This window comes from Halichoerus grypus, chromosome 8, assembly GCF_964656455.1.
Source record: "Halichoerus grypus chromosome 8, mHalGry1.hap1.1, whole genome shotgun sequence".
NCBI classification, from domain to species: domain Eukaryota; kingdom Metazoa; phylum Chordata; class Mammalia; order Carnivora; family Phocidae; genus Halichoerus; species Halichoerus grypus.
Window position 1 is genome coordinate 106007304 of NC_135719.1, and position 22092 is coordinate 106029395.

At 43.3% G+C, this 22092-nt stretch overlaps 1 long non-coding RNA gene across 2 annotated transcripts; it reads left to right on the forward strand.

The window, feature by feature from the left end:
* Positions 1 to 3167: 3167 nt before the first annotated feature.
* LOC118546474 (uncharacterized) lies at positions 3168 to 21963 on the forward strand. Of its 2 annotated transcripts, XR_004922604.2 has the most exons (5): positions 3168 to 3287; positions 8225 to 8402; positions 13876 to 14019; positions 18448 to 18651; positions 21577 to 21963. It is a non-coding gene; the product is annotated as an uncharacterized LOC118546474 (long non-coding RNA). The 2 variants fall into 2 exon arrangements; XR_013440693.1 differs by lacking the exons at positions 18448 to 18651; positions 21577 to 21963 and adding an exon at positions 15521 to 15717.
* Positions 21964 to 22092: the final 129 nt, after the last annotated feature.

A 22092-nucleotide genomic window follows, 5' to 3' on the forward strand; every position in this document is an offset into this window, starting at 1 on the left:
TTGTCGATCCTTGCCTCTTCTTCACTGTGGTCATTTGGTACCTAGAAAGTGGTCACTTGCACAAGAAATATTTCCTGGTATCAAGGAGCCCGTGCAGGGAAAACCATGAAGGAGGAGTCTGACGGGGAAGGTCTGAAGTGTTTATTTTTTATTTTTTTCCGGACTTTCAGGAAGGGAAAATCCCTTCCCTTTCCAGTTGCTGTTCTAACAACTGCTCCCCTGTAATCTCAGAGCCCAGTGACCCTCCAAGGGTCAGAAACAGGGTCTGCGTGGCAGTGGAGGCTTCCAGGGGCTTCATTCCAAAATCCCTGATTTGAGAAGGAATCAGGAAGAATCTCAGGACAGAGGCCCTTGCAAATGCAGTTTCAAGAATTCACCCAGAGCTTCTTGGAAAGAGAGAAGAATGGTGCTCATTCCCATTTCCCCTCCCCATCCCCACCCCATTTCCTGTCCTGACTCCAGGAATATGCAATATCCCACCAGAGCTTTTCACACAGGATCCCAGCACAGAGCAACAGATGCTCCTGCATTTGCATAAGTACACACATGAGAAAAAGCTTACTCTTCCAGACTGTTTGCCAAAGCAAACTGTCGCTTTAAGAAAGGGGTCGGCATGATGCCCTGGTACATCCCATCATCAAAAAATCACTGCTTCCACCTGTAGGACATCTTGGTTTACTTTACAACAGCTGGTCTCAAATAATATTCCAGAACTCCTGAGGGTCCTGAGATCCTTTCTGGGGGTCTGATAGCTCAAAATTATAATGATATGATATTATTTGCCTTTTCTATTCTCATTCTCTCATGAGTGTACAATGCAGCTTCTAGAGCCTACGTAATATTGACGTCACCGCAGATTGAATGCAAATGCACATATGAGAATCCAGCACTTGTATTAAGCCAAGCAATAAAAGGATTTGCCAAAATGTAAAACAATGCCATTTGTCTCACTGTACTTTTTGTTTTAGAACATATTTATATTTCATAAAAATGTTATTTATATTAACATGTAATGGGTTTGTTATTGTTACTTCAATGAATTAATAAGTGCATATCTTTAAAAAAAATTCTGTTTTACTTTCCAATGTGATAAATGGCAATAGATATAACCCACATAAACCAAAGCCTTAATAATTTGAGGGTGTTCTCAATAATTTTAAAAGTAGAAAGGAGTCCTTCGACCATAAAGTTTGAAAACTGCCACTTTATGAACAGTTTCCTCCTCCAACCCCTTATTTTACAGATGAGGAAATGTGTCATTCTAAGTCTTATAGCTATTTAGTGTCAGAGTCCTGAGTAGAACATAAGAGAAGATGATTCAAAGGGCAAGACAGAAATATGTTAGGTTGTCCCCTGGGATGCTGTTCAAATGTTTTCTAAAAAGACATTCCTGAATTCAGTTTCACAATTAAACGGTGTGTTAGGAGATAATTTTCCACAAAATAGTTAAAAATCATGCCTCTCACACAGGTGTAAAATAAACACATGTCGAAGATTTTATTTAACTCATTGATAAGGAAATCAGGTAAATGTTACAACTGGTTATAAAGCAGAAGTCAAAAAGCCGAGACATTTGCAGATCAGGAATACTGAAATGAATTTGCTAATGGTACAAAACTATCTTCTTCCACAAAGGGAGAGAGAAGTCTATTGAACCTCCCCGAGACAGAATTTAGTTGCATATCTAAAGTAAGAAGCATTTCACATGGCTATCAGTTTTCCGTAACTCACAGAGTTGTAAAATAGCTCAAAGGCAAGAAAAGGTGCAGAGCCCCCACGGGAACCAGGTAACCAAGAAGCGTGTGCTCGGAGCAACGCCTGGCTTTCCATCAGGGCACAGGTGTTCCACAACAACCGAGGCCCTCTTTAGGTGCCAGGCACCGACTAAGTGAGTTAGAAAAAGAGGAACTTTGTGTGTGCCCTGCTCCCAAGGATCTTACCATCCAGTCATATTACCATATTCTATACATGGAATGTTTGTGTCCCCCCAAATTCATCTCTTGAAATCTTAGCCCCCAATGTGATGGTATTTGGAGGTGGGCCCTTTAAAAGTGGTGATTAGGTCATGAGGGTGACTCCTCATGAATGGGATTAGTGCCCTTAGAAAAGAGACTCCAGAACAATCCCTCATTCCTTCCTCTGTGTGAGGACACAGAAAAGACAGCTGTCGGTGAACCAGGAAGCAGGTCCTTACCAGACACCTTGATCTTGGACTTCCCAGCCTGCAAAACTGTGAGTAATACATTTCTGTTGTTTATGATCTACCCTGTCTATGGTATCCAGCCCACATGGACTACTATATTCTGTGATAATAGCAGCCCAGATGGACTAAGACACTATACATCCCATTACTAACGTTGGAGCATATGCTGGTTCTCATACACTGATGAAGTATTTCTGAGGGTTCATTTCTGTCTTCTGGGTAATAAAAGCTACTGTCCGTTTAGTGCCTACTGCATTTCAGGTTCTTGGCATCCTCCTTAAAGGCCCTTTGGATAGAGAATATCATCCCGTCATTTTACAGGGAAAGAAGGAGCAGCTGAAGAAGTTCAGTCACACACATGTCCAAGACCCTGGTGTATCTGGCTTCGCTTACACTCTCCCTGCTAGTTCAGTGCTGACCCAGCAGAGCCTCCCGGGCAAAACATGCATTTTGCAGTAAATAGTCACACCAGAAAAAGTAGTTAGTTGTGTTGACCCTTGAAAATCATGTGTTTTTATGAACCCCTGAACCCAGTGCAGAATTTTCAACAACTCTTGCTCAGTAATAGTAGGACCTCAAAGAGCTGTTTTGTTGCCTTCATCGTTTTTGGAGGATATTGCTAGATGGTCTCGGGGAGAAAAATTTACAAAGATATTCTCTCAGGGAGGTGTTGCAATTACAGATGGAGTTAAAAGGGGGCTGACAGATGGCTTAGAGCAGGAGTTTGGCAAACCACGGGCTATGGGCCAAATCTGGTCTTTGTAATGGCCTACAAATGAAAAACGGTTTTTACATTTTTAAATGGTTGGAAAAAATCAAAAGAAGAATGACATTTGTGACCTGTGAAAATTAGACAAAATTTAAAATTTCAGGGTCCATAAATTAAGTTTTGTTAGAAAACAACCACACCCATACGTTGTGTAATTTTTGTGCTACAACAGCAGACTTGGGAAGTTATGACAGAAACTGCAGAGCCCGCAAGCAAAAGTGAAAATACCTATTATTACCAGAAGAAGTTTGCCAACTCCTGGCTTAGGGGGGTTTTCTGCATGAACGTTGAGAATAATTTCTCAGGAACGCCAAAGTAAGTAGTTCTGACTTTAACGCAGCATGAGCTAAATGTGGCAGGTTTCAGAATTACTTGGGGGAAATTTCTCTTACTGCAGGAGTCTTGGTAAGGAGGCAAACCCCACTAGAGGCTTTAAATCCTCATCTGAGCGTCACTTTGGGAAGGTTCTCTGCTGGGTTTCCCGCCCTTGGCACTTCTATCACTCTGTGCCTGTTCTGGTGTATGTCCTGTGGAAGCTCCACTTGCATTTACCATTAATTACAATAATTAAAATTAAATGGTGCCTCCTGTGTGGGAATTTTCCGGTCCCGGCAAAGCGGCTTCCAAATAATTCTTTTTTAAAGAGCACCCTCTGCTGGTAAGTTCTCAGAAGGCACCACGTCATCGTGTTTCCATCTGCAGGTGGGTTTTGGGGCCAGGAAGAAGCCGAAGGAAGATTTTGAGCTAGAGACATGAAGCATCGTCTCAGTGCTGTGGTCAGGTTTTTCACAGCACACGGGCATTACATCTAAAGATAGAGAATTTCATTGTCGGACTTGGTGAGAGAACCAAACTCCCTTTGAATGCAAACTAACAATCTCCTCGTTAGGTAGGAGAAGCCTGGAGAGGACAAAGCGCTTTTGACTGCTGGCTTCCCAAACAACCTGTTAATGAGGCAAAGCTGAGTTTATTGCTAACCACCGTACGGAAATCTGATCGTGTCTTGATAGGGAAAGGGGAAGGTCTGATTAAGACTTTGAGGTCTGGTTTAAGGTAGGTTTTGGGTTTTTTTTTTTTAAAGGTTTATTTATTTATTTATTTGAAAGAGAGAGAATGAGAGAGAGAGAGAGAGAGAGCACATGAGAGGGGGGAGGGTCAGAGGGAGAAGCAGACTTCCTGCTGAGCAGGGAGCCTGATGCGGGGCTCGATCCAGGGACTCCAGGATCATGACCTGAGCCGAAGGCAGTTGCTTAACCAACTGAGCCACCCAGGCGCCCCTTGTTTTGTTTTTTTAAGGTTTTTTTTTTTATGTTTAAGTAATCTCTACACCCAACGTGGGGCTTGAACTTTCAACCTCCAAGATCAAGAGACGCATTCTCTACTGACTGAGCCAGCCGCACACCCCTAAGGTAGATCTTTTGATGTGGGGAGAAGGAGGTTTGTTTAGGATTCGGTAAGGATTGGGTAAGGAAGGATTGGGTAAGGATTCGGTTAGGATTTGGGTAAGGATTGGGTAAGGATTATAACAGTCTACGACTGTGGGAAACAACAAGGTAAGGCAAATCTAGGATGTAAACTATCTGCTGATGACTTGACAAGACTTCCCAGAATTTCTATAATGAAACAAAGTTTTGCAACTTTGCTTTTCCAAGGTAAGAGTCTCTAGACTAGTAAAGTTATGCTAATGGAGGTGACAGAATAGTGAGGATGAATTCCTAAAGACAGTAAGCTGCAGGGTTTGGGGATAGAGGGTTTGGGTTCTCAGCTCCTTAAGAGGGTGAATGTTGTCTCAGGAGCCCCTCCCCCTGCTCCTGTGTGTGTGCTCTCTCTCTCTCACTCTCTCTCTCAAATAAATAAATAAAATCTTAAGAATAAATAAATAAATACAAATAAAATAAATCAATAAACCTTAAAAAAAATGTGTGGATGGGACGGCAGCACAGCCAGGGCGCTGGTGACTTGAGGCAGAATGTGGGACCTGCTCTGGGTTTCCAGATTTGCTAGGAGTTGGAACGTGTTTACAACTCTTCATGTTTAGATGTGGGACTCTGTGGCTATGAGGTAGCCCATGAAGGAAACCAGAATATGTCACCCCAAATTATACCTCTTTGACATAAAAGTTATTTTGAGGGTTCCTGGGTGACTCAGTCAGTTAACCATCCAACTCTTGATTTTGGCTCAGGGTTGAGAGATTGGGGCCTGTGTTGGCTCCGCACTCACCAGGAGTCTGCTTGAGATTCTCTCTCTCCCTCTGCCCCCTCACCACATGCACATGGTCTCTCTCTCTTTCTAAAATAAATCAATAAACCTTGGGCGCCTGGGTGGCTCAGTCAGTTAAGTGTCTGCCTTCAGCTCAGGTCATGATCCCAGGGTCCTGGGATAGAGCCCGGCATCAGGCTTCTTGCTGAGCAGGAGCCTGCTTCTCCCTCTCCCCCTCCCCCCTCCCCCTCCCCTCCCCTCCCCTCCCCCTCCCCTCCCCTCCCCCTGCTCCTGTGTGTGTGCTCTCTCTCTCTCACTCTCTCTCTCAAATAAATAAATAAAATCTTAAGAATAAATAAATAAATACAAATAAAATAAATCAATAAACCTTAAAAAAAATTGAGCTGAAGGCAGTTAGGGAGCAACAAACCTTGAGGGGAAAACTCCCCCTTTTCTATCAGCAGGAAATAAATTCTTCTTTTACTGGAGTCAGACTCCAGTCAACCCAGAGATGGGATCAGAGCAATCTGCAAACAAATCTTGTTAAACTAACCCTTATCTTCCAAGCACTACCTAGCCCTAGTTGGATTACACCTGGCCCAAATCCCTTTGTCTTATCAATTCTTCACAAATTCACTGTTTCTTTGTCTAAATGGTATAAAAGCTTCCTGCTCTGGTCACCTTTCTCTCTTACAAAGACTCTCAGTACACGTAAACATTTAAAAAATGTGTATGCTTTTCTCTTGTTCATCTGTCCTCATCAGCTTAATTTTCAGACTCAGTCAGGGAACCTAACAGGGTAGAGGAAAATGTCCTCCCCAACACCTGGAAAGGGGTTGATCTCTGTAGGCTGCTGCAGTACTTGTTAGTGTCTGCATTGGGCCCCAGGGGGGCCAAGACAAATGAAAGACCACAGTATCCCCTCCTAGTAGGGGATATGCAGGGGTTCTCATTTAAATGAGAGCTCTGCAGGGGCTCTCATTTAAAAGCCACTGCAGGTGCACAGGGGATAGGGACCAGGCTCGGCTGGATGTGAGGAGAAGTCAGGGAAATCTCCAGAGTTGACACTAGAGCTGGGATTCATGGGCTGGTGGGAAATCGCCAAACTGGGAAAGGAGGGCCCACCGGTAGGCATCCCAGGCCCAGAGGCAGGAAGGCTCCTGTGTTCTGGGAATGGCAAATGGTTCTGTGTGGTTGGACTCCAGCATGCTTTGGGAACAACACAGCAAAGAAGTTTGGGATCAGGTGCTCAAGGGCCTGGTTTGCGAGAGTGTTGAACTTCATCCGGCAGGTGGTAGTGGAAAAAGTTTTCATAGGGAAGCGCCAAATGATTTGATTTGTTATTTAAAATCTGCTTCAGCTGCTGAGTAGGGGGCAGGTGCAGAAAGGACTGCCCAGCTTGGAAGCTGTTTTCTCAATAGACTGCGGATCTTCACTAAGAACGTGGCTTTCAGGGTACAAGGAGGAAAGATTCAGGATGAAGGGGCAGAATCCCCACACCTTGCTAACCCACCGAATGTGTATGAGGAAGAGGCAAGGTTTTCTGGCTTGGATGATGCAGCAGACTTTGGCTCAATTAACTGAGATGGGAAAGGCAAAAAAATAAGTGGGTTATTGTGGAAGGTGAAGGGTGAGAATTTGTCATCCCCAAATAGGCCCTGTTGGCATAAAGATTGTTTTGAGCTGATTATTTTAAGAAACAGCAGACAGAGGAGAAGCTCTGAAAACAGAGTAGAAGTTACCTTTTTGTAAGGGAAAGTTACATTTATAAAAGAAATCTGCATTTGTGAGGGTTTTTCCCTTCTATACCTGGAGGAGAGGGGTGAGTGAATCCTAAAAAAGTCTTATCAGTGGGGAAGCCACCAACTTAAATCTGCATAATAAAACTCTGATGGACCAAACTTTCCCTGGTTATCCCCATACACTGGCCTTCCCCATACCCTTTTTTGTTTCTAGCTAAAGATGGTACTTCAGCCTGAATTCTAAACCACCTCTTGGAGAGTTTCTCAGTTTTCCCCTGGGTGTGTCCCATGTATACATGAGATATACAAGCTAATAAACTTGTTTGTTTTTCTTTTGTTAATCTGTCTTTTGTAGTAGGGGCCTCAGCCAAGAATTTAGAAAGGTAGAGGGAAAATTTTTTTCCCCTCCCCTCAAAGGTGATATGTTCTAGCTTTGGACCTGTTGGCTGGGAGTTTCAGAGGATGGGGATAACCCAGGGAATGCAACAGTAGAGCTTCTCTGAGAGGTGGGGGTGGAACAGAGAAGATGGTTAGGCTTCCCTGGCAGGTAGGAAGCTGAAGCATGAAATAGCTGAAATCAGCATAGTTGAGCGCATAGGGGGAGAAGAGATGAAGAAGCTGCCTGCAGGAAACAGTGATATTGAGACAGAGAAACTAAAGGGACCCCAGGACGGAAAAAGCTGGTTTTTTCCCTTTGCTTCTTTTCTGGCTTCTATTCTTGCCAGGACCTGCACGCCCACCTCACTCTACACACGCCTTATAATGCAAATAGTATATGTCCTCCTTGTAAGGGACAAGGAGTTAATGATTTCTCTAGAATAGATAACATCTAAGGAAGGACCAGCTGAGAAGGACCAGAGGAAGGAAGTTATCCTGCATATTCCAGACCACTGGTGCTAGACATCTCAACGTCAAGACCCCTGACTTCAGGGAATAAGTGACTTATGATGTCCACTTGGATCTTGTCCTCATTCTGACGAGTTTCTGGATGTCTGAGAGGACAAGTGCACCAGCCAATCATCAATAAAAACCCCAGAGCCCAAGCAAAGATGAGACTCCCTCTTTTCCTTTCCTAGTGTCCCTGATGCTCTGTATCTCTCTCTGTATATATCTTCAGTAAACTCTGCTTTTACCTACTGCCGGCTCACATTTGATTTCCATCCTGCTCGAAGCCAAGGACCCTCTTGACTGGTGCTGTGGGACCCCAGTTTGGGTCCTTGGACTTGTCCTGCCGGCATCAATATGTACACTGCAGTGTCAATGGCTGAGCAAAGCAAGATGGCTTACAAGCTCCTATGATTCTCCCTTCAGGGATAGGGGTTCTGCTCAGAGGACCAGAGACGCCTCTTAGAGCACCTACGCAGCATCTGAGATCCTCGTGCCCCCCTGCCCCGTGGAGAGGGCCTTGACAACGTAGAAGACCATGCTGAGAAAAAGGAAGGAAAAAGATTACCCCACCTCACAGGACAGAATGAGGAGGACAGAGAAGGTAACTAGTTTTTATGGAACAGAGGATTTGACCTATTTCTTCCTCTGAATTTAATCAACTCAATGCCCGAAAGATTGGGAAACAATAAGGTGGGAAGGAAATTGTTCCAAAGAAGGCTGTGCTGGCTGCAGGAAGAGCAGGTGCGTCTGTGCTGTTGCTCATGTCTCCGTGGCGGAACCAGAATGATGAACGGTCCTGCAGGGAGGCAGGGCTGAGCCAAAGCTGGGGGAAGGGTCTGAATTAGAGACTCCTGGGTAGAGGAAGTCAGCTCATGGGAGTGCACCAACTTCTCTGACAGCCATTCTCAATCTTGAGCGCATCACCTGGGGGGGCCTGTTTAAACACAGATTGCTGGCCCCACCCTCAGTCTGAGAGTCAATAACTCTGGGGTGGGGCTGGAGAATGGCATTCTTAACAGGTTCCCAGGTGATGCTAATGCCGTTGATCCAGGGAATCCTCCTTTGAGAACCACCCGTGTCTGAGATTCCCCAAAGGGTAATGAGCATGCCATCACCCAAGATCATCGTAGAAACCACGCAGATGACTATTACACATTGTAACAGTTATATTTTTTTTTTACGTGTATTCAGAAGTGCCCCTTGCATATCAAATTCATGAATTTAAGAATATTTTTGCTTAGAACAAGGCTTAAATGGGCATAAATAAAAAGTGATGAATTTAAATAAAAATGTTAAGCCAAAAATGAGTGTAGGTAAAATGTGAATATAGGAAAAATCAGAAAGTGGTATGCAAATGACTAATATTTATGAAATATGAGACGAAAAGGAAAGCAACTTGACATTTATACCTAACATGTAGCTAGGGGCTAGGGTGGCTGTTTGAAGCTAACAACCAGAAAGGCATGGACACTGCCCAGTCAGGAGGGACACAGCCCGAAGTAGTCCACTCTGCCACAGAGGTTGATCCAGCTAAATGCCATCGCAGGTAGAGTAGTTAATTGGGGATGAGGAAGTTGAAGTTAAGCGAAGTTGTTTTCCAAGATCACAGTCAAATTAGGGGCAAAGCTATGGCTGGAAGCTACAGCACTGCAGAGATAAGAGCAGCAAAATGTACCCAGGGCACTCACCTGCAAAGCTGGCCATATTCCTGCTAACCCTGCCCCCTTCCTCCACTGCCCGGGAAATAGAGGGTCTTCTCCCATTGTACTACCCTATGCCCTCCTCCCTCTCCTGTAGATGGCCCAGGCTCTCCACAGTGGTCATTGTCCACACTTACATATGTATATATGAGCCCTGCCTATAGATTTTTTTAGATTGCACTTGTTCAACAAATATTTTGTGAGCCCTACTCTGTGCCTGGACACTGTGCTAGATGATGAGCATCCCAAAGTAGTAAGACACAAATGCTACCATCAAGGAGTTCACAGGCTAGTGATGGGGACAGATAAGAAAGAATTACATGGAGTGGCGATATGCTGAAGGGAGTTGCCATGTGGAAAGGACACCTAACTGGAGAGAAGGTGATCTAAGGCCACCTAAAGGTGGTGACCTGATCTGAGTCAGAAAGACAGCCAAACGGAGGCTATTCTAGGCTGAGAGAGGAGCAAGTGCAAAGGAGCAGAGAAGAGAGGAAACCACTGTTGATTCAGTGTGGTTCAAGCACTGAGCATGAGAAGAAAATAATACAATGTGTACTATGTTGCAAGCACTTTATATACACATAAACACATTCCTTGCATATTCATGTATACACATATGTACATATGAATTAACATACACACAAACCTATACACATGTATATATATAAAACATACATATGATATGTATGTCACTGCATACAAATTTGTGTGTACTGTGTATATACATATATGTACATGTATGCATGTATAATGTACAATATATTGGTGCGTATATTAATTAAATTCTAAACTTCACAAGCCTATGAGGCAAGTGCCATTATTATTCCCATTTAACAGATCCAGAAACTGAGGCATAGAAAGCTTAATAATTTCCCCAGACCTGAGGGTATGTGTTTGAGAATAAGCAACCATATGGCAATTAAAACCATGGAAATGAATAAGAATGTTGGGGGATGTTTGACTATACAGGGGGAAATGGCTGCAAATGGTTCCCAAGACAGACTAAGAGGCAAATATTCAAAATTTGGGGGGCAGAAAGAAGGGAACATCAGCCACAAATAACCTGAACCCCCATGTCTTGGCTGAATTCCAAACAATCTCACATACAGACTTTTAACTTCCACGTCAAGCTACAAATGCTGTGTGTGTGTGTGTGTGTGAGAGAGAGAGAGAGAGAAGAGAGAAGGAGTAATTTGGTATATATTAAACATTTAATATATACCACAATTTTTACAAGGTTTTGAGTTCCTTAATTTTCAAAATCAACCTAAAACCTCAAAAACTGGAAATGGTCTAGCCTCCCTCAACTTCAGGGAGGCCCTGAATGGGAAGTCAGGATTTTACATGGGTCCTCAATATCCCTCCCAAGCTGGCTGGTTCCTTCCCTGTTGCAGCCCTGAGAGGTGTTCTTCTCCAAGAACAATCTCTTTGAAGCTGGATGATCTCCCTCTAGCATCCACCTGAGTAACACCCTTTTGGATCTCTTGATTCTCTTGAGTTCCTCTCCCCATCCCCTTTTTTAAGCCAGAAAAAGAATTAGGAATTCCCATTCTTGGGTGAACATGTACCAAGGTCAAAGAACGTGTGAATTCTAATTCTGAGGCTTTTACATGTACTTCTTCAAGATGTCTGAACATTCATTATAATTCAGGTAAGATACTCAGACTGCCAAATTTCACTCGGCAACAATAAATAGAGCTGTGGTTTTTTTTGTTCATCAGATTTTTCTGTGATACTCTATAATAGCTCAAGGTTTTTTGTTTTTACTTTTGCTTCTAAAATTCAGATATGCCATAAAATATCGTGTAAGTTTAAGGTGTGTAACTGAACCAAATGAGAGTTTGTCTCCCCGATGTGCAGTAAGCCAATAAAAACGGACACTGGGCTTTTTCGGAGAAGAAAGAGAGCTTGTCTGTTGGTGTGGCATCACCCAGGGGAACAGGGAGCTGATGCTCAGAAGTCCTGAACTCCCTGATGGCTTGCAAATGGAGGGGTTTTAAGGGCAAAATTTGGGTAGGGGTCTTTTGAGAAAGTGGGTGCTGTTGGTTGGATGCCCATGATATCATGCTAGCAGGTTCTCTGGTACTGCTTTGTCGGGTCCCTCAAGGTCTTTTCCCTTTCGAGAGACTTAGAATCTGAAAAGATTTCTTTATTCTTTATATTAGAGAATTCATTAGGTACACTTGGTGATTATCTCTCTAATGTCGTGCTGGTTAACTACTCGTAAGCTAGGGGGTTGCAATTCCTACAGGTTCCTTGGTTAGTTGGGCTGAGCCTGGGGGTGAGAGGACATCTAGTGTTAATGGACGCTGGCTTCAGGTATAGGACATGTTGGTTTGGTGCATTTATATAATGCAATAGGATTAGCTAACACCTCTATCACGTCACATAATTATCATTTCTTTTTTGTGGTGAGGACAAGATCTAGTCTCTTAGGAACTTTAAAGTTTATGATACAGTATTATTGACTGTATTCACTATTCTGCGCATCAGATCTCCAGAACTAATTTCTCTGCTAGCTGTACCCTTAACAACATCTCCCCAGTGTAGTAACCCTAGTAACCACCATTCTAATTTCCATATATATGAGTTTGACTTAGTTTTTAGGTTTCACATGTAAGTGATGTCATACAGTATTTGTTTTTCTCTGTCCGACTTACCTCACTTTTAGGGCTAAATTTGTGAGAATTCGTGGTAATTAAACTAAGAGCCCAAAGCACTGAGTTTTGTTCCCACTTTGCCAGCAACACTCTGTGACCAATCCAATGGCTTCCTCGCCTTTTTTTTTTTTCATTGAAGTACTTCAACCCAGCAATGGTGTGTTGAAAGCTTACCATATACAAGGCTCTGGGTTAGTACCGTGGGAAAGTGCTAGAGCTGAGGAGGTTTAACATCGGGTAGGGGTATGACGACAGAGTGCACAATTATCATTATACGATGCCAAGGGGATGGGAGTCAGTCTGTGCCCAAAGGGGGTTTCCAGAGCAGGTAAGATGCCTCCTGCCAGAGGCTACATTTGAAAGGGCCTTGAAGGATCAGAAGGTCTTCGGAAGTTGAACACGATGTGGGGGAGGGAAGGAAGGGAAGGTGGACAGCAAGCACGGCATCCTGGTAGAGGGAAGAGCGTAAGCAAAGCCACGAAGGCAGAGAAGTCTGGGAATTGTTTAGGGCCATGCTTACAATTGTTATTGATCCACAGTAAGGGAAGTACAGAAACTCAGAGTAAGCATTTAAAAAGCTTATATAGCAATTTTATAGAGTAATTTTGTTTCTGTTCACACTAAGAATAATAATAAATAGAGCTTGTATTTGTGTGTATCTTTTTAACTTCGTTTTTCTGGTATTACATTTTATTATTATTATTATTTTTTAGAAAACGACTGATTTGTGATAGATTGGAAACTTAAAAATTGGTCCTCCACCACAAAGAGTTGGAGAAACATGGGGTTTAGGGAATGTGGAGTCTTTAGGGCCATACAGTGTTACCTGTGAAGCAGACCCGGAAAAGAAAGCTTGAAGTGGTTGATAGAGGCATGTTGTGGGCAATGATTTTTTTTAAGGTGATATAAGCCTATTTGTGGGCTCTGAGAACACCAAGAGACAGAAAAGGATGGGAGGAGAATCTGAAATATGTGAAATCTTCTGATTTATGGGATGGCTCTAATTTTTAATTTTTTCATCAATCGGTACATATCAAACAAGACACACCTGAGGGCTGCATATGGGCCACCAGGTGCAATCTTCAATGTGAGCAGGTAGGGCTGAGTTACTCTGTTTCACAGGCTGTGGCAGGGGATCGATGCTGCGGTGCCAGGGGTCCCAGTGGCCATGGAAATGGAGTTCCTGTCACTTTGATGGGGCAGGAGCCCTGAGGTGTTTCTGAACAACGGAGGGCAGCACGACACAGAGAAGCCGGAGACCCGGTGGTGGGCAAGAGGCAGGCACAGCAGTCTGGCCACAAATGAGAACATCCCAGTGGAGGTCAAGGAGGACACTGAACCGATCTGCCACTTGACACCCGCTCCTTGGCTTTAGAGAAGTTGCCCCCAAATTTAAGTGCAACCCCTAGAGAAAGAGACCCTACGTGTGACTTGGCTTCTACCTTGTGTGGAAAGGAGGTTCAAAGCAGAAAACAGGTTCACATTTGTGGACTGCTTTTATTTCCCTTTCTCCAGCGATGCTTGGAGTGGACAGGCTGGGACCTACTTTATTTCCCAGGGGCGCTATCAAAGACACCCACATAAAAAAAAATTCCAAATATTTGCTGACTCTGAGGCAAGGGTGTGAAAATGACAGCAGCTGCCAGAAAGCTGGGCTCACTGGGAAAATAACTCAAGCCCTCATTAACAATCTCAATTATTTATTCCTATGCAGTCATTAGCGGGACCGATGAAGTCCGGTCTCAGGTTCCAGCAGTGCCGTCCGGGAGACTGCCTGATTTCAGCTGGAGAGGAAAGGATGGGAGAGACGGCCTGTCCCCTGCCCTTGCTGACACCTGTGCCCACCATGGAATATTAGGTACCGAACGCTGACTTCCCAGGAGGCTGCTTGCTGTTCTCATTTGCCAAAACTAAAAGCAGGAATGACCCAGCAAACATGAAAAGCAGACTGTATTCAAGTGTTAGAGGAAAAAATTTGCTCTTAGTATCCAATGTCGTAGTGCATTGACAATATTTTCCAGGAGCTTTGTAAAAGAAAAAGCATATAGGGAAATTACCGTGCTTTTCCTGAGCTGAGGGGAGGAATGGGGACCAGCATCTCACTGGAAAATAGGAAAATCTGTTTGAATTAAGAGGCACAGTGGGAGAGCTGGGAAATGTGTGTCCTGACTGATCACAGCTGTATTTCTCCCTTTCTTTCTAATGTTCTCTTTCTCTCGGCATTAGAATTTATTTTTCTGCATTTGAAAAATTACCCAAATGGTGATCCAGCTCTCCCAGCAATGCTGAGTAATAAATGGGAGAAGTAGGGAAGCAAACAGTTCATGGGAATGACTCTCACCCACAGTGATGGCCGAAAGAGAGTAAAGGGTAATTTGCGACAGCTACCTCTTGATAGTTTATGATGTACTAGATAGACACTGCGCATAGCTTGGATGTTCACCCACCCACTGCAGTGGCCTAACTGGCCTCTGACTCTCATTCTTTCCCAGCTACATTCTGTTCTGCACGCAGTAGCCAGAGGGATCTTAAGACCTAAGTCGTAGCTGCTTAACCCTGTTTAAACCCTTCACAGACTTTCTGTTACACTTAGAATAAAACCCAGACTTCTGGCCGGGCCTCGAAGGTCCTGCTGGCCTGAGTCAAAGATAAACAAAGCTGGACACTAATTAGAGTGGCAAGGACAGATTTTAATCAGTAATAACTATTGCAATAGGAAAAAGGAGTCCATCCTGAACTGAACTCAACCTGGATTTGTAGAGCTGAATGGGCCAATGAGGGAGTAGGGAGAGGAGGCAAATGGGGCCTTAGTGCAGTCGGGGAAGTGACAAATTACAGATTACAAAGAGATGGTATAAATGTGGTTAGGCCAGCTACGTCTGCTAGCTGGCAACTACCCACATTTGGACTATAGCCTCCCATGGAACTGAGGGCCAGGGGCCCTGTCCTCAGGTGATGGCTTAGGAACAAACAGTAAAGGTTTTTGACAGCCTTGAGTTTTCTCAGGCAGGTACTTTAAGGTGGGGGGTGGGGGGGTGGAGTCATCTTAGGGATGTGGCTGTGAGCTGGTAGAAGCTGGTCTTTATACACCAAGGTTGAGGGCTAGTCGAGAGCAGAGGGCTCAGAGGACCTGAGGGTCTTTGTCACTTGCCCTTCCCCTGTCCTCACTCCCTCCTCCCTGAACCCTGAACACCCCCTCCCCCTTCCTACCACTTGGTGTACCTTCACTTCCACAGTGTCACACCCTTCCTACCAAATGGCCTTTGTGCTCACACTGGTTTGTGTTTTTTCCCCTCATTTTTACATCTAATAACAGCTCATGTCTTATGACTTAGCCTAAATGACATCTCCTCCAACAGGCCCCCTCTGACCACCCTTATCTACGGTAGTGCCATCATGTTCATCTCTATCTCCTCTGCCTGTTGCTGTTGTTGCCAGTCTCCTTGGGCTGTAAACACCATGGAAGTGAGCATCAAGTCTGTCTTCATCATTATAATCTCAAGGGTCTCGCATGGTACATAATCGCTGCTCAATAAATATCTGCTGAAAGAGTGAATGAATGTCCTCGACCCTCGCCCAGGTCTGACTTCCCCCTAAACTGCCCTAATTTGACAAAATCCAACCCAACCTGGCTCAGGCACCAAAAGGAACTTATTGGCTTACGCATCTGAATGTCATTTGAGCGCAGAATAATTCTGTGACGCTTTGAAGCAAAAGGGAGAGAATCTTGTGTTCCTGCGTCAAAATAGAATTTTCCCTAAAATGTCCTCCTGTGTGAGAGCCAGTGTGAGATCTGGGCCGATCTGGAGGAGTTCACCATCCCCTGCCTTCTTTGCAGCTTGCAGGCTGAGCTCCAGGGCTGTGGTTTGCAGGGAGGTGCCTGGGAAGTCTGGTCCCAAAGTGAAGCCTGAATTTGGAGCCTATCCTACAGGACAGTGCCTTTTACAAGATGATCATGGTCCTTGGAGAAACCTGACTTTCCAGCACGACCAGGATCCCCGCAGTAGTAGCCTGGGGCCAACTCCCAGCATCCTGGAGAAAGACCAGTTCTCAGAAATTTGAAAAAAAAAAAAGAAAAAGGAAATGGCCAAGACTTTGTGGCTGCCTCAGAGTGAGCCAATCTGCCTGAGCGCTCACTGGGGTGATGAGGAGAGGGATGAGGAGTATCAATGGGAGTCTATAAAGCAGATTATCTAAGTTGGACTGTATGTTAGTTACTATATGAGATCGTAATCTCTCCCTTATTACCTGCTTTCAAGCCCTCTAAGGTGGCTTTTTAATAACTTTCAGGAGAAGCCTCCACAGAATTCTGTCCCCCAAATGTTGATCTCCATTGTCCTGCCCTGCCTCTCCAAACCCTCTCCTCTCTGCCTTTTGGGACACGATGTATTCCTTGTACCATTTATCCTTCCAACCACTTTCTCATGAAAACTTTTCCATGACTCTCTCCTACCCACTTGAATGGGAATACTGGGTTTTCCTGAGATGCAGTTATCACCCCTCTTTTCTTTCCACGGCTTCTCAGGGAGCTCATCTTGGTGGTTTCAACTACAACTTGACATGGATGGTTCCCCCGCTGACATTTCTAGTCTGGATGACTCACTCTAGCTCAGTCCTGAGTCTCAGGAGTGTGTATGGGTGTACTAGAGAAGACATAATTTTCCCTCTACCCTCTGAGTTCTTGGCTGAGACCCCGGTAACAAAAAGATTAACAGGAGAAAACAGTTCACAGGAATACCTTGTTTTATTGTGCTTCACTTTATTGTGCATCACAGATACTGTGGTTTTGTTGTTGTTCTTTTGTTTTTTACAAATTGAAGGTTTGTGGCAACCCAACATCAAGCAAGTCTATCAGCACCATTTTTCCAACTGCATTTGTTCACTTCACGTCTCTGTGTCACAGTTTGGTAATTCTCACAATATTTCAAACTTTTAAAATTATATTCATTATGGTGATCTGTGGTCAGTGATCCTTGATGTTGCTAATTGTTTCGGGGCACCACAAGTCGTGCCCACAGAAGACCGCAAACTTAATTGACAATGTTGCTTGTGTTCTGACTGCCCCACCGACCTGCTGTGTTCCTGTCTCTCTCCCCCCTCCTCAGGCCTCCCTATTCCCCGAGAAACAATAATATTGAAATGAGGCCAATAATCACCCCATGATGGCCTCTAAGTGTTCAAGTGAAAAGAAGAGTTGCACGTCTCTCTCTTTAAATCAAAAGCTAGAAATGGTTAAGCTTCACAAAGAAGACGTGTTGAAAGCAGAGATGGGCTGAAAGCTAGGCCTTCTGCACCAGTTAGCCAGGTTGCAAATGCAAAGGAATAGTTCTTGAAGGAAATGAAAAGTGCTTCTCCAGTGAACACATGAATGGTAAGAACGCAAAACAGCTTTGTTGCTGTTAAGGAGACGCTTTCAGTGGTCTGGATAGAAGATCAAACCAGCCACAACATTTCCCTAAGCCAAAGCCTAATCCAGAGCCAGGCTCTCACTCTCTTTAATTCTGGGGAGGCTGAGAGTGGTGAGGAAGCTGCAGAAGAAATGTTTGAAGCTAGCAGAGGGTGGTTGTAATCTACTCCTGGTGGAGAAGTTGTGAAGAAGTTGAAATGATAACACAGGATTTAGAATATGACACAGACTTAGTTGAAAAAGCAGCAGCAGGGATTGAGAGGAGTGACTCCAGTTTTGAAAGAAGTTCTAATGTGGATAAAATGCTACCAAACAGCAAGCATGCTACAGAGAGATCATTCGTGAAAGAGGAGTCAATGTGGCAAACTTCATCACTGTCTTCTTTTAAGAAGTTGCCACAGCCACCCCAACCTTCAGCAACCACCGCCTGATCAGTCAGCAACCATCAGTGCTGAGGCAAGACCTTCCAGCAGCAAAAAAAAAAGTGACTTGATGGTCACATTCAGTTGGTGGTTAGCATTTTTTTAGCAATAAAGTATTTTTTAATTAAGACTATACATTTTTAGGGATGCCTGGGTGGCTCAGCCAGTTAAGCGTCTGCCTTCAGCTCAGGTCATGATCCCAGGGTCCTAGGATAGAGCCCCGCATTGGGCTCCCTGCTCAGCAGGGAGTCTGCTTCTCCCTCTTCCCCTCCCCCCTGCTCATGCACGCGCTCTCCTTCTCAAATAAATAAAATCTTAAAAAAAAGATCATACATTTTTTAGACATAATGCTATATAGCATACTCAATAGACTACAGCATAAACATAACTTTTGCATGCACTGGGAAATAAAAAAATTCATTTGCCTCACTTTATTGTGATATTTGCTTTATTGCAGTGGTCTGGAATCAAACCTGCAATATCTTCGAGGTACGCCTGTATTAATACATGCAGCGCACATCACGCAGCAGAAACCTAAACCAAAAGTAACTCGAAATGAAGGCTTAGAATTCCAGCTCATGTAGCATCTTCAACAATTCATTTGTAAAGAAATGACAGGACAAAGCAGTTTTAGTCTCCAAGGGCAGCAAACCATGGGAAGGTAAATATATGAGCGGAAACAAATGGAGTTAAGTTTGTTTGCAGATTCCTCTGTTGCGACTCTGGGCCGGTAAGAGTCTGTCTCTAGTAAAAGGAGAATTTATGCCCTGTCTTTAGGTATAAAAGGGAGAGATTTTGATAGGTTTAGCTGCTTCTAATTGCTTTCAGCTCAAAATAATTTTTATGTTATAACAGCATATTTAGAGGTTTCCTACATAGGCTACACCTACCATCACCTCAAATTCAACTTGAACTTGATTCCTGAGCCTGCCCAGCTGGTTCACTTCTACCAGTGTTCCTGTTTCTATGCCTGTACCCACTGTTCTTCAAACCTCTGATGTGCGACACTTCCAAGGTCACCTTTAAGCCATCTATCTCCTTCTCATCCCTCATTGAGTCCCACCAACTCTGTGGATCATCTCTTCTAACTCTTCCTGGAATCTGTCCTCATATTCAGACTGCTTCAGTTTTGTTTTGTTTTAAGATTTTATTATTAAGTAATCTCTATACCCAATGTGGGGCTCGAACTCACAACCCTGAGATCAAGAGTCACATGCTCTACCGACTGAGCCAGTCACGTGCCCAAGGACTATTTCAGTTGTAAGTGACAAAACCCAACCCAAACCGGCTCAAGCACCAAAAGGACTTTATTGGCTCACATATCTGAAAGGCTGGGTCTAGGCCCTCATAAGACATTTTCAGAAATTGCCTTTCTCCACCTCTTGGGTCTGTTTTCTCTTTGTTGTTTTCATTATCGGGCAAGCTTTTCCCATGCTGTATCAGATATGGAAGGTGAATGCTTCATGATCCTTGTATGACTGAGGAAATTCCTACTTATTCCTCTTCTGTTTCTACGTTTCAAATTGAGCTCTACTTGCTTGCTTTTAGCTTTTCGCTTTTCATGCTAAATCATGAAATTCCAGTGCCTGACTTAAATTAAAAAGAAAAAGAAAAAGCAAGTCTTCATAATTAACAAAAAGAGTCTCAGAAAGAGATGAAGGAGATGTTTGCTCTTCAGTAGCCTCCGAGGAAGAAAGACCTCTTTACATTTACAACTTGTTAAAAAAGATCTGATTTAATGGGGTGTTAAACTGATAACATTCATTAGAACCTCAAACTTGTTTTTCTGTGCAATATAGAGACTTCTGTGGATATTCCTAAGTGTTACCAACTTGTTCTGTTCACTGTCTTTGGAAGAATAATTCGAACAAAGGGGTCTAGTAAAACAGCTAAGACTTTAAGAAATGTTGCGAAAATAACCTTCAAAGAACAGCCTGTATCTATGATTTGTTATCTTACTTGATAATGTGTTGGCCTGGTAATAATGGTGAAATTGCCACCCCTGCATTTATGAAACCATATAAACTCTTACAAATATTTTAGTGTTCATGCCCTAGTTTCTGTTAAAACTATTCCACTCAGTCCTTGTAGTGCCAAAGCAGCCAATAAGCAAATGGGTGTGGCTGTGGTCCCTTACCACTTTATTTAAGGACACTGAAGTTTGAATTTCATACAACTTCCCTGTGTCATGAACTACTATTTTTCTTTTGATTTTTCAACTATTTAAAAATCTATAAGCCCTTCTTACGGCTCATTTGTACCAAGTGCTTGATCTTGAACTGTCTTCCTCCATTCATTCACGTAGCTAACTCCTTTATCTCCTTCAAGTCTCTGCATTTCCGTTTCTCAATGAGGCCTAACCTGACCATCCTGTTTAAAACTGCAACCTGCATCATTTCCCACTGCCTGCCCCCCATGGTCCCCACCTCTACCCCACACTCCTCTTATTTCATTATGATTTTCCCATAAGACTTACACATTCTAAAATACTAAATAATGTACTTATTTATAATAATACTGTCTTCCCTTGCCAGATGGCAAGCTGTCTGGGGGCACAGGTTTCCGTGTATAGGTTCACAGGTGCATCCAAAGTGCCTGGAAGACTTCCTGCCACACAGATGACACTTAACAGCTTTGCTGGATAATTAAACAGATGGATTCATGACCCATCAAACCCTAGATCAACCACTAGGTTGGAGTTCAGGTTATTTGATGGTGAAAGTTGGTTTCTCCTCCTCGAAGCATAGAGGGCTTAGTCTTCAGAGATGAAATTGTCTATGATTCACTTCCCGTTGGACACTTCATTCAAGATAGGCCAAAGGAACTCCTTCCAATGCAGGAAAAAAAGACAAAAGATTTTCTTGTAAAAAAGAGATTGAATGCTTATAACCTATTATACTTCTTTTCCAGAATTAGCTTTATCCTCTACTCAAGTCTTGTGGGTCCCTTCAGCATTCTGTCTGAATCCTCTTTCAACTGCCCCACACCTGGGGGTGGCTAGAGCTGATGACCAGAGACAGTTCCAAATGACTGGAACCTTAGGGCCCTGAAATAGACAGTTAGGTGCAAACAACTTAGGTTATTGTTGTTGTTGTTGCTGTTGTTTTGCATTAAAGGGTCAATTGCAGAAAACAAATCTTAACAGATGCTTTTTTCCGCTTGTTAAAGAAATGCATTATCTGCAACTGCATGTAAACATTCCTTTATTATTTCCCTTCCTTGTCTGGTTCATTTTTTCTTCTTTTTTTCACTAGTATTTCATTGATTATACAACTAGCATGCACCACAGTATATGCCTAAAGCTGCAGCTTTGATCAAATTTCAGTTGAGGCAAGACACTCTTGAAACTGGTTTTCTTGATTCACTCTTTGAGCTGCTTAGTTGGAAACTACAGATTGTCTCACAGTGCCTCCTTAAAGCTGTACAGGTATCCCCTGCTTTTCAAAAGTTTGCATTATGCTACTTCACTTTTACGAAAGACCGCTATCAGCCCCTCTTTTTGCTAACTGTAAGAAATCTGAAGGGGATTTTTGCTTTTACAATAAAAGGCGAGAAGCAAAAATAGTTTGCAACTTTTGTTTTGCAGTGAGCCATCCTAGAGACAGCAGCACCCGAAGCAGCAACAGGGGCCCAGCCAAGCCCCTTCCCCAGGAACTACACTTAGCATCTCTGCATCAAGCCTCAGGGCTTTGAAGTCTGTCTGTGAGCACCTGTGCTTTATTTTGATTTATTTTGTGCATTCATTAGTGAGATGTGTTTTAAGGTATCAGAAAAGCCTAAGAGAGGTCATTTTTGAGGTCTGGGAACACTTACAATTTTTTTTCCATATAAATTAATGGTAATTGCTTCTTAGCTTACACCATTTATAGCTTATGAAAGTTTTCATAGGAACGCTCTACTTTGGGATAGCGGGGGATACCTGTATTTTGATCTAACAGCACACTTTGCATTTCCTATAAATTATTACTTTCGAACTCTATAAGTATTTTTTTACATATCTATCTTTGCTATTAAACTTCCTGAAAATATTTTATGCCCCACAAGTGCTAATACAGTATTTAATAATAATCTGTTGAATGAAATGAAACATATAGAATTGGCT